We start from the raw sequence: 14,350 nt of genomic DNA on the forward strand, positions 1-14,350 counted from the left end.
TTGCAACAGAAAGTTTTAGCACAAAATTTGTATAATAATATATTTGCATAATATTATGAGTAATGATAGATGCACTTATAATTTCAAAACCAAAATTACACATAATAATATGTAAGTAATCTGAATCATGAATAATTTTAAGTGGGGTCCACATAATATTTAATTATATGATTGAGATTACTTACACATCGTAGTGTATAATTTAAGTGTGCAAATTGAAAATTTATCTATCATTACTCTATTATTATTGTTTTGCTGCAAACAAAAGTTATAGCTTAATTTCAATTAGAAAATATCTCGGTAACCAAGCCTCTCCAGTAACAAACGAGATACACCTCTATGTAAAAATTACATAGAATACCCACTTCAAGTGATTTTTTCTCATTTGTAGCCATATTTAAAAAAAAATTATACCCATTATTTTAGTTACTATTCTTGTTATACCATTTTTCTTATTCAAATACTCATAACACAATGTATTTTTCAAGTGGTATTATAGGAAATGTGATTGTAAAAATGATTAATATGTAGCTAAATGTATTTAGTGGCTAATTTTAGTTGATTAATCTAAAAAATGAGTACTTTTCAAGTTATCGACTACACCTATCAAAAGAGCCAATCTACAATAAAAGCTCATATCGAAAGAGCCCATTTAGCAAGGACCTGAGCTCAAGTGGTCTGGTTTCTCCTCTTAAATCAAGTGTCAGTAAAAGGGCCGAACGCAGGCGTTTCTTTGCGGAGAAAGCCTTAAAAATTTCCCATCAATTGGATTCAAAACAAGTGAAGTGAAAAACCAACGACGAAGTTTACTTATCTTTTGACAAAAGTAGCGAACAAGCTCCTTTCTACTAAATATATGTAATCATTTTAGTTTATGGTTCGGAGTGGTCCAAGATTTACTACTTATTGGTGTAAATGCACATATAAATCAGTAAAAAGCAAAAGAGTATATTTTAACAGACGACCACAGTGGGAGTCGAACCCACGACCTTTTGATCCGAAGTCAAACGCGCTAATCCACTGCGCTATGCGGTCCTATGTTTACACATGTAATTATTCTTTTCTATACCAATTATAATGTATACGTTTAGTTTTGCTGATACTTGAGTTGTGTTTTTGTTTAAACCTTAAAAATGAATATCACTAATGTGTCCTATCACTTTCGAGGAAAAAAGCAGCCACATCCACATGCATGATTTTTCTTTTCTTTTTGGGCCCCATGCATGGAGTGATCAATATGTCTAAATTAACATTATCTAATTAAGTTGGTTTAAGAATGACAAATTAAAATGTGACAAAAGATATGTTTGATGTACATACATGCAAATACATACGCATGCATCATGGGTGATGAAAGAATAGATTCCAAAATCAATGTCACGTAAATATAGTCAAGGACGATCAACGTTAGCAAACGCGCTTAATGGTAATATGTTATGTTAGTAATTATTTTGTTAATTTGTCTCGTAGCTATAACTTGTAGTGATGGGATGTGGCTTATATTATCATAAATTGAGATATCAATTCGACGAAAAAATATCTTTGTGTGTCGTTTCAATTTGGCCCACCGTGCCGTTTGAAATAGTTGAATTAAAGAGCGCTATTATTATATATTTATACTAGATACAAATAGTATATAATATACATGCTTGCTTAATTTTATTTATAGAATTTATTAATTATTTTTATTAAATTTATATAAATTTTAAAATAAATATGCTATTTTAATTAAATAATTTATTTATTTTTATTTAAATTTATGTTTGTTGTAATTTTTGAATTTAGGAATGATAACAAGAAATTATATATTATATATTTCATATAACATTAAATATTATACGTAAATTTTAAATTTAAGTTTATTTTGCTAGTTTTTTTTTAAATAATTTGCTGATAATTGACCGTAGATTATATTATGTTTAATATGATATTATTCTAATAATTGAGTTTAAGTTTAATTAAATTTTATTTAAATTATAAAACGTATGATTTTATTATTTTTAAATAATTATCATTGTAAAATATCTTAAAAATATCATATTTTAATTTGTTTAATTATTTATTATTTTAAAATAATTATTATTGTAAAATATCTTAAAAATATTATATTTTAATTTTTTTAATTAATTATTATTTTTAAATAATGATCATTGTAAAATATCTCAAAAATATATATTTTTTAATTATTTATTTTATTTTATTTAAATTTAAGTGTTTAAAAACTACCATTAAATATAAAAATATTCCGTTAAATATAATAATATTCTGTTAAAGTTAACATTAAAAAAATAAAAACCGTTAAAACAAAAAAATTTAATTATCTCCATATTTATTATATAAAAGATATATATATATATTTATCAACGTTAAAAGAAAATAAATAAAAGATGTTGAAAATCCAATTCTAGAAGTTCGGTTGAGAAGGACTACCATGGTTTCATTTCATTTGTATTTACATATGATCATAATATTCCAAATAAGGTGGAATACATATTGTGCTCTCTTTTTGGCAACCTCACGCGGTGAGGGTTTTATATACACAATGTTTCTTTAATTCTCATATGTCACAGTTTTACGAAAGTAGTAGGAATTGCTTTTGGCCTGTCCTTTTTATTTAGTTTTTGTTATTGTATCTTTTTATTTAGTTTTTGTTATTGATGTTAGATTAAAATGAAATGTAGGTATATGAACAATCCTATTTATATGGAGGCAGAATTAATATATAGAATAAACATATACAAAAAGATGATCGAATATTGTATACCCCCAGCCATTGCAATTGATAATCTCGATCTAGTTTTAGATCTACAAAAAAAAAAGAGACAGAAGTTAGAACGAGTACACGGGCTTCCAAGCTCTCACTAGCTCTTTTAGATGGAGTTACTGAAAGTCAGAATGAGCAGTGAGCTTGGGGACTGGTACTCTATATTTATAGAGTGAGACCTACCATCAGAGTCTCTGTCACTGATTGAGATATTTTCTCAATCAGTTGGGATATGAAAAATCGAGTAACAACAAAATCAGGTAACAAATAATGTTGACCATTAATTAGAATATTTTGTCAATAAATTAAATATTGACTTTAATATATTAAATCAATTAGTTGTAACAAATTGATTTTATATACCATTTAAATAAATATTCTAACATTCTCCCACTTGGTCAGCATTTAAATTAATGTATTACTTAAGCCCGACGATCATCCCTGTTAGATAATAAACACACGAATCATGGCGATAGGTCCTCTTTTTATGATGAGTATTATCTTCCATGTATTACAATATATTTATTACATAACAATGTAATTTATGTGGCTATGTACTTAAACGAATAAACCTTATGTTTATTCAGGTCCTATGAAGATAAAATTTTCTCAAATAAAATTAAGATGCGCATAAATATGAGAAAACATCAAAATAAGAGTTTCATTGATAATAACTTCAGTTTGTACAATAAATTTACATAAGGGAACCAAGTCCCATGTTCACTACATGATTCTTGAATTTATGAGGTGGCAAGCCTTTCGTCATAGGATCAGCAATCATCAATTCAGTGCTAATGTGTTGAATGACCACTTTATTTTCTTTAACACGTTCTCTCCCGGCTAAGTACTTGATGTCGATGTGCTTGCTTCGACTACCACTCTTGTTGTTCTTAGCCATGAATACAGCAACTGAATTGTCGCAGAACATTCTCAATGGCCTAGATATAGAATCTACAACTCTAAGGCCAGAAATGAAACTCTTTATCCATACACCATGCGATGTAGCCTCAAAACATGAAACGAACTCGGCTTCCATAGTGGAAGTAGCAGTCAAGGTCTGTTTGTTACTCCTCCATGATATAGCTCCACCGGCAAACATAAACACGTAACCAGAAGTTGATTTACGTGAATCAGTACAACCAGCAACGTCTGAATCTGAGTAGCCAACTACTTCTAGGTTGTCAGTTCGTCTGAACATGAGTTTGTAATCCTTAGTACCCTGAAGATACCTCATAACTTTCTTTGCAGCTTTCCAGTGGTCTAATCTCGGGTTACTCTGAAATCTTCCTAGCATTCCGACAGCAAAGGCAATGTCGGGTCGTGTGCACACCTAAGCATACATCAAGCTTCCAACAGCATAAGCATATGGGATGTTCTTCATTTCTTCCTTTTCAAAATCATTCTTTGGACACTGGCTCAAATTTAATTTATCACCCTTAACGATAGGAGCAACACTTGGTGAACAATCTTTCATCCGAAATCTCTCTAAAACTTTGTTAATGTAGGTTTCTTGAGATAGACCTAAGATACCTTTGAATTTATCTCGATGGATCTTAATGCCAATGACATAAGACGCATCACCCATATCCTTCATCTCAAAGTTATTTGAGAGAAATTACTTCACCTCATGTAGCATACCCTTATCATTGGTTGCAAGAAGAATATCGTCCACATATAAAACAAGAAAACAAATCTTACTCCCACTGACCTTGTGGTATATACGTTGATCCATGACATTATCTTCAAATCCAAAAGAAGAGATGACATCATGGAATTTTAAATACCATTGGCGGGACTCTTGTTTTAAACCATAGATGGACTTCTTAAGCTTGCACACCAAATGCTCACCATTACTAGAGGAGAATCCTTCTAGTTGTTTCATGTATACCTCCTCCTCTAGGTCACCATTTAGGAAGGCAGTATTCACATCCATCTGCTGTAGCTCTAAATCGAAATGAGCAACTAATGCCAGGATAACTCTGAGGGAATCTTTCTTAGATACCGGAGAAAAGGTTTCCGTGTAGTCAATTCCTTCTTTTTGAGTGAACCCCTTAGCAACGAGTCTCGCTTTGTGTCTCTCAATGTTGCCTAATGAGTCTTTCTTTGTTTTGAAGACCCATTTACACCCAATATCCCTCGCCCCATTAGGCAACTCAACAAGATCCCAGACTCCGTTGCTCTTCATAGAATTCATTTCTTCATTCATGGCATTGTACCACAGTTCCGATTCTTTGCTATTCATAGCTTGTGAAAATGTTTCTGGATCATTTTCGGCTCCTATATTGTAGTCAGATTCTTGCAAATACACAATGTAGTCACTAGGTTTTGCCGATTTTGTTGTCCTAGTGGATCTTCTTAAGGCTACACCAGCAGGCTCTTGAGGAGCGGGGGGTTCAGCTTGTTGTTCAACAATTATAGGCAACTCTTAAACAACTTGATCCATTTGAACTTCATCATTGACTTGTGGATCTTCAACAATTGGCTGTGGTGGTTCAACATCCATTTGGACTGCATGGGTGTTATCAACCACAATCAATCTTGCTCTTGAGGTGGAGGGTTCTGAAGGATCTTTCTCAGAACCTATGTCATTGGATTAATCACTCCCACTAATCAAGGCATTTTCAAGAAATTTTGCATTCCTTGATTCCACAATCCTAGTGCTATGAGATGGACAATAAAACTTGTAACCTTTAGACCTTTCAGCGTAACCAATAAAGTATCCACTTATGGTCCTTGGGTCCAGTTTCTTTTCTTGTGGATTGTATACCCTAACTTCAGATGGGCATCCCCAAATGCGTACATGTTGCAAACTCGGTTTCCAACCTTTCCATAATTCAAAAGGAGTTTTGGAGACTGCCTTGGTTGGAACTCGATTTAATATGTACACGGATGTCTTTAGAGCTTCAGTCCACAAGGATTTAGGAAGTTTAGGGTTGCTGCTAAGCATACTTCGCACCATGTCCATCAATGTTCGGTTTCTCATTTTTTCAACACCATTTTGCTCGGGTGTACCGGGCATGGTATATTGGGCAACAATCCCATTTTCTTGAAGAAACTTTGCAAAAGGACCAGGTGCTTGTCCATCTTCAGTGTATCTACCATAATATTCTCCACCTCTATCTGATCTCACTATCTTAATTTGCTTGTTGCATTGTTTCTCTACTTCAGCTTTAAATATCTTAAAGACATCTAACGCTTCGCTTTTGTTACGAAGTAAGTAGATATACATGTAGCGTGAGTAATCATCTATGAAAGAGATGAAGTATTTCTGACCATATGAGTCCATGTCTGGACTACATATATCAGTATGTATGATTTCTACTAGGTCGAAACTCCTATGGACACTACTTTTCTTAGACTTGGAGGTATGCTTTCCCTTAATGCAATCCACACAAGTATCAAAATCAGTAAAATCTAAGGTATTGAGTACCCCATCTTTTACTAACCTTCTAATTCTATCAATGGAGATATGTCCCAATCTCCAGTGCCATAATGTAGAGGAATTCTCATTCATAACACATCTTTTATTGCCAGCGTGAACGTGCACTGTATTATAAGCAGTATTGTTTTGTAAATTAAGGCAGTAAAGACCATCAGACAAAATACCATTTCAAACACATTCAGATTTATTATATAAAGTAAAAGATTTGTTTGAAAATGTAAAGGAACAACCAAAAGGTACAAGTCTTGAAACGGAAATCAAGTTTCTAGAGAAACTTGTTACATAAAATGTCATTTCTAACTTTAAAACAAAACCGCTACTTAAAACTAAATGGCACGTTCCAATAGCCTCCACATGTGAGCCCATCTTGTTTCTGGATAAGATGCTTTGCTCACTTCCCACTGGCTTCCTTAGGTTTTGTAAACCCTGCAAGGAATTTGAAATGTGAATTGTTGATCCAGAATCAATCCACCATGTGTTAATATTAACATTAGCCATATTAGATTCATAACATAAGAATGAAATTGGATTACCTTTGTCATCCATCCATTTCTTGAACTTGGCGCATTCCTTTTTCGCATGTCCCTTCTTTTTGCAGAAGAAACACTTGATGGAATCCTTCTTTATATCGCCTTGGGTAGGCACTTTATTTTTCCCCTTGTCCTTCTTGGATGGTTTGCGTTTCTTTCCTTGGGTGGCCATGTGAGCACTTTCACCTTGTTCCTGCAGGAGCCTTGCTTCTTCTTGAGCACACATAGTTATCAGTTCATTGATACTCCATTTGTTCTTATGTGTGTTGTAGGAAATTTTGAAAGGCCCATATTGAGGTGGAAGATGGTTAAGGATGTAGTGGACCAGGAAGGTTTCAGGAATGACTACATCGAGTTTCTTCAGTTGAGCAGAAATGTCCCTCATCTTTGAAATATGTTCTCTAACTCCTTTAACACCAGTGAGTTTTGTGGATGAGAACTGGTGGATGATTTTGTTGTAAAGTGGTTTGTCCGAAGTATCGAACTGCTCATCGATCAGTTTGATCAAGTCTTTGACTTTCTCAGGTTGCTCCACCGATCCACGCATTCCCAGAGGGATCTTGGACATGATGAACATGATGCTGAGGCGATTGGACCGCTCCCATTTCTCATATAGTGCGATCTGAGCAGCAGTGCTAGTCGCAGTGATTGCAGCAGGTTCGTCCTTCCTTATTGCACAGTCCATGTCGACGCAGCCTAAATGAAGAAGAACTCGTTCATTCCAGATTTTGAAATTATCACCCCTAAGCTCAAGAATTTCAGTAAGGATTTCAGCAAAACAAGAGGATGATGAAGAAGCTGCATGAATAGGATTACAAACTTAGATTTTGAAGATTGAGGTTTAATGAAGTCATGTTTTACCAATGTATAACATGCTGAAGAATGAAATTTTATTAAACAAAAATTGCCTGTGGGCTAAATTTTTAATTTAATAAAATTGGATGTAAATGATGATAGATTATTCAAACGAATTATTTGGGATAAAGTAAGGTTTGATACTTCTATCTTTATTAAACTTTATGATAGAACTATTAAATTAATTTTCATAACTCCTGTGGGTAAATTAAGAAAATTAATTTAATATATTATCCTAATTAATTATATAAATATAATAAAATCCCTGTGGGGTAAAATTATTATATCTATATAATTAATCACAATTTATGTCCATTATGTGATCCTTTCAAATTAATATATAATTTTATATAATAAAAGATGTTGTGGCTACTCCTTAATTATGTAAAATTATATGGTTCACTAGACATTATGTTTCAGGCTCTAAGGAAACCTAAGAACAATTTCGTTATAACATAATAGGCAATCACAGAGAGTAGTGCTCCTAGTGTGGTCATCCGAAGATCATTAAAAACTGTTCTAGATTGAGCATTTGTCTCAGTTTCATGCGTTCTTATGTCAACCACAAAATTTTTTATGAATTATTCATAATTTATTCACCCTAAATGTTTTATGAATATTTTATGAATAAATTATGAAGATTAATGTGCTAAATATTATTCAACCTATCTTAATATTTGAATATAATCTAAATATATCTAGCATAACTATGGAATATACAACGTATTTAAAATTATAAATCCATACATATAAAATTAAAGATAATTATACTTAGAATAAATTTGCATGAATAATAACAAAATAATCATACAATTAGCATACTTAACTATATGTACGAAAGAAAATACAAAAATTCCATATATATGCTTGGCAAAAATAATGTTAAATAAGACAATAAAATCATTTATTGATTTGGTGAATTAATAAAATAATTGCACAAACTTAATTGTAAAATAATTACATTCTTAAAATAGCACAATTATTTAATATTGCATGAATAAAAGAAATATACCATGCAATAAATACACCAAAATCAAGTAATTGCACATTTTAATTAATTTTCAAATTTATAATTTACCAAAATTATATGTTTGAATTAAATTTGCAAAGATAAAAAATGAAATTTATTATCTAAATAAGCATTAAAATCAAGAAAATAATAAAATCCCAAAATAAATAAAATTTGTAATTTTTTAGAATTTTCTTCAATTTTTCTTAATTTTTTATTTAAAAACCTGCCATGGGGAAAACGACAGAATCGTCGAAGGACTCGTCAAACAACGAGTCATTTTTCTGCAGCAGGGGGGAAAACGACATGTCGTTTTCCCCGTTTTGGCGTCATAGGACCCGTCAAACGACGGGTCGTTATGCAGCAAAGACCAAAACGACATGTCGTTTTGGTCATCTTCTTCAGCCAATTCGGGTCGTTTTGACCCGGTTTCATGCAAACGGGTCGTACATAACCCGGAATGAAACCCGGTCGGAAAAATGCATTCCGACGACCAAAAAACTTGTTTCAAAGCACAGATCACACGTAAATGAATAAATAAAGAGATCCATGGCATTATATTTATTAAACAACAGCTAAAATCGAGGTTTTAATTATAAATTTTTTTTAACCATAAACGGGTCCGAATGAAAACAACGGTTTTTACATCCAAATTCATATATTTTCGCCCATAATGAATCTAAAACAATGTCTAAAGAGATTCATGACGTTTTATTGCTTAAAAAATAAATTAAAACCGAACTTTAATATCAAGGAAACTTTTGGCCATAAGCGTGTATGAACGGAGCAAAAAGTGAGTTTCAATGGTTGAATAACTGGTTTTTAATACACAAACCAAAAGAAATACGAATCTTAATATATTTCTAATGGAATTAAAAACATAATAATAAAGGAAAACCATACACCAAAGAAATAAACCAATCGGCAATAAAATATACACATATATGAATATGAATATAAATGCATATATAAATCAAATAAATATATATATGCAGATAAAATTAACAATGCAGAGATAATTATGGCGACTGATACCAAATGTTAGATTATAAAGAAATGTAGGCATATGAACAATCTTATTTACATGTAGGCGAAATTAATATATAGAATGAATATATACAAAAAGAGGATCGAATATTGTATACCCACAACCATTGCAATTGATAACCTCAATCTAGTTTTAGATCTACAAAAGAAAAGAGACAGAAGTTAGAACGAGTACACGGGCTTCCAAGTTACTGAAAGTCAGAATGAGCAGTGAGCTTGGGGACCGGTACTCTATATTTATAGAGTGAGACCTACCATCAGAGTCTCTGCCACATATTGAGATATTTTCTCAATCAGTTGGGATATGAAAAATCGAGTAACAACAAAATCAGGTAACAAATAATGTTGACCATTAATTAGAATATTTTGTCAATAAATTAAATATTGACTTTAATATATTAAATCAATTAGTTGTAACAAATTGATTTTATATACCATTTAAATAAATATTCTAACAATTGAAACATTAATTGCTGGTCATGAGTAGTACTCCTTCCATCAAAAAAAGAAAAAGAAAATTAAAAAAATAATACTCCTTATTTTATTTTATTTTATTTTTTAGATCAAGTAGCATTCCTTAATTACAACCACTATTTTTCAAGTTATAACAAAGCTAGATATATAAACGAGTTATAAATTTTCACTTTGTGTAAGTTTGGTTGGGAATAATAAAACAATGGAATAGGAATGAAATTGAATAAAATTTAATAAGTAAAAAGGATTAATTTTATTTGTGTATTGGGATGACCTTTCTTTCTACTTTTTGACAGAATAGCCAAATCTACCAAAATGAGAGAAAAGTCATTTCATTGGAATGAGATTCCAATGTTTTATAGTTTCCATTCTATTACCTCCAACCAAACATAATCTTGAATCTTACCAAATCTTATAATATAATTATATCAAAGAGATAGGAAAAATGTTCAAGGGACCAAAAGATTAAAATTTTTGAGGGGGGTCGAACATTTAATATAGCTTAAAATCTTTTGTTTAAGGGACCAAAAGATTAAAATCTATTTGTAAAAAATTAGTTATATCTTAAGATACTGATTAGTTACCTTTCAAAATATGACTTCATTTTTAGGATATTATGGTGTTTTATTATTTAAGATACTTTTACGTTATCCAAAACCTATTTGTAGAAAAATAGTTATCTTAAGATACTGATTTCATATTCAAATACCGTTATAAATATGATTTCATTTTTAGGTTTTAATATGGTAACTTATAATTTAAGAGACCAAAATGTGTATTTTTAATTATAATTTGAAAGTAACTTATAAGTTTCTTTTCTGTTTGGTTAATAAAAAAACTACTATTACTCACATGTAAATTACATGAGTGATCAAAAGTGTATTAAAAATTTTCATTCAAAAGTTACTATGTAGTATACTTAAGTAAATTTTGCTAATAAGCTATATCGTAACTTGTTATACTATATGACAACTCATTAGTTTTTGAAATAGGCATGAATGTAACGGAAAAGTATCTTAAATAATAGGATACTATAACATAACCTAAAAATGACTAATTAGTCTCTTAAGATAACAAATTTTCTATAAATAAGTTTTGGAGGTAACCAAAATGTATATATGAAATAATATGGTTTAAAAATGAAACTTTATATGAAAATGTAATTAATCGGTATCTTATCAACATCGTAAGTAACAACTATAACGCCCCTAATTACCTATATTTATTAAAATACTAATTTTAATAGCCACTTAAAAGAATTACATAATTTGACTGAAAAATACAATGGGTCTTTATTGAAAATAAATGAAGAGTTCGGATCCAATGTTTAAAACCAAAAGAGAATTTAATGCATTCTTAAATAAAGAAATACATCTCACTAATAAATTAACATAAGAAAAGACTCTAAGACACTACGACGTTCCAGATCGTTTCCTTGTTCACTAGCTCCCCGCAGCATACATACATACTTTCTAGAAACTGACTCAGCTCACCATGTGTGCCAAATAAGTCTACCTAGTGTTTACCTGCAAGGGGGAAAGTAAAAGGGTGAGCTAAAAGCTCAGTAAGGATGTATAAAAAAGAAAGGAAAACACAACATAAAAGCATAAGCGACCGATCTCATAAATTCTTAACATATTTTCTTATAGCAATCATTATCAACATAAGTCATGTGAAAATATTATCATACTAACATAAGTCATAATCATAGTCATAAACATAAGATTATATAAAACACAAGCATAATCATATAACATATGACCATGGCACATCTATTGTCCATGTCACATCATATGAAAACATAACCATAATAACGTAATTCATAATCATAAATATAAGCATAATCATACAACATAAGATCATGACACCCCTATTGTCCAAGATCACATGTGACTCTCCTTTGGTCACTTACATGGCGCTCCTTTTGTCCATGTTTTACTTGGCACCCATACTGTCCAGATTTTAGGTACATTTACCTTTAATAATGTTGCAGTACTAGGTTAAGCAAACACAAAAAAAATCCATACATATCTCATAACTAGAGTCCATTAAAAAAATAAAACATAAATCTAGCTGAGCTCCTTACCTCGAGTCCAAGCAATATTCAAAGAGAAGGAACACTTCATAAAGAGCCTAGAATTGTAACAAAATACATGTCTTAATATCACATAAAACCACACCTAAATGTTAAGAAGTATTTCCCACATTTGCATGGGACATGTAACATGACAACTACCTAAAGACCAAACACACAATACTAGGTATGTTTCTACTATCAAACATAGAACACATAATTGATTCAATTACTTAGAAATAAACCTTTCAAGAAAACTAAAGCCTAGGCCGAAACCATCATAGGCACAGACAACAATTAACCACATGCTTGCATAATTCATAAGGTCATGAAAGCAATATCATTTGACATGTCAAAAATTCTTAGATAGATCTTATGGCTCATATTTGGTAAATATCTCAAGAAAGAAATAAAACAATTTTAGGAAACATGCATGTTGAAACCTCATATACCCTTACTACCAAAACATGATGACAAAATCATACATAAGCTTGCATAATTAAATAAACTGATAGAAACAATACCAATTGGCATGCTAAGTATCTAGGCCGAAACCCTTCAACATGTCATGCCAATGGAACCTTAAAAAAAATAGTAAGCATGTTTGTAATATCAAAATATTTTAGAATCATGGCACAATAACACATATCACTTTGAATAATTTTTAACAAATTCTAACTTGGTTAAATAGCCTTGGTCAAAATATATAATATAGCTAAAGCATAATATTTTAACACCAAATATATAGTGACAAGGCATCCATCATGTTTTTATAATTAAGAAAAATCCCATAGCATTTCTCACAATTTACTTTAGCATTTTTATCAAATACATCTCAAGCCACATATACATATACATACAGACATATCTACACTGTCTATATACATAATACATTTAAATCATATAATAGAATTTCAATTAAGAAAATAGCATGCATACCTAATATCCAAACAATTTACATGCATTTATAAGACATATATCATAACCATATACATTGACAAATAACTTATTCCCATAGACAAGTTAAAATCACTTATTGTTTTTCATCATAAAACAACATTTCACCACACATAGCATAACCAAAACTCATATCCAAACTCAACACACACACATATATATATTACACATAGCATCACATATATATACATATATACCTTCACTACATATTCCACATATATTTAATACAAACAAGATTATATACCCTCCATATTATACACATATATATATATCTTTTAACTCCTCTTGCTTGTACAAACACACACAGTCGCATACATATGAGTCAATATATGCAGATACGACATTCATATATACATAAATTTATAAATGAGTTATTCATAGAACAACACTCGTTCATCAAAACCACATGTACAACCCTAGCATGTTTCTATAAATTTAAATAGAGAAAAAGGAGAACAACATCAAAACACATAGAGAAACAATATCAAAACAACAAACAGAGAACACAAACCTCTTGATAATTTTGCTTAGCCCAAACTCTAGAAATGTGTCCATTGACACCCTTGTTGCTTATCATGAAAACCTAGAAGCGAAACACCCCAAAGCATCTATGTTTTAGAATTCGGAAAGAAAGATAAAAAAGAAGGAAAATAAGTGAACATCATCTTACCTTTTCTAAACCCGAAAATCTTAACTTTCATGCCTTGCAGGATAATGAAAGAAAGATAAAAATGAGATTTCTCTTCTCTGCTAATAGGTGGAACACGTTGGTAGAAATTGGAAGATGAAAGAAAATTTTCTAGTACCTTCTTGGAGGTGGTCGGCAATGAGAAAGTGAAGAGAGAAAGAGAGAGAGAGATTGAATTTCTTGAGTTTTCTCCTTCGATATTGGGCAGCTACAAGTGGTGAATTAGGGGAAGAAGAAGAGAACAAAGAAAAGAAATTGGGAAACCAATTACTTATGCCCTTACCCTAGCTGAAACTCTCTAGCCAATATCTAATTAAAGACCAATTATTCTCCTTGATTCCCTCTTCTTTATCATATGCAAATTGACAACTAAGAATTGATAGAAATATCTACAAAATTGGAAATCACTACCAATTGCTAATCCATTACTTGACCAATGCCCACTCTCCTTGCACACTATCAATTTCGGCTAGCACTAATAGAGGAAACAATCAATTCCTTTATTTTTCA

The 14,350-nt window shown here is 31.1% G+C and overlaps 1 long non-coding RNA gene and 1 other non-coding gene across 2 annotated transcripts; both read right to left on the reverse strand.

Annotated features, from left to right (window-relative positions):
* Window positions 1–961: 961 nt before the first annotated feature.
* TRNAR-UCG (transfer RNA arginine (anticodon UCG)) lies at window positions 962–1,035 on the reverse strand. The gene has a single exon. It is a non-coding gene; the product is annotated as a tRNA-Arg (tRNA).
* A 10,366-nt stretch (window positions 1,036–11,401) lies between these two features.
* Window positions 11,402–14,350, reverse strand: LOC133789770 (uncharacterized). Its single transcript, XR_009873692.1, has 3 exons — window positions 13,823–14,350; window positions 13,664–13,735; window positions 11,402–11,647 (listed from the first exon to the last, which is right to left on the reverse strand). It is a non-coding gene; the product is annotated as an uncharacterized LOC133789770 (long non-coding RNA).

This window comes from Humulus lupulus, chromosome 7 (assembly GCF_963169125.1).
Source record: "Humulus lupulus chromosome 7, drHumLupu1.1, whole genome shotgun sequence".
Classification (NCBI taxonomy): Eukaryota; Viridiplantae; Streptophyta; class Magnoliopsida; order Rosales; family Cannabaceae; genus Humulus; species Humulus lupulus.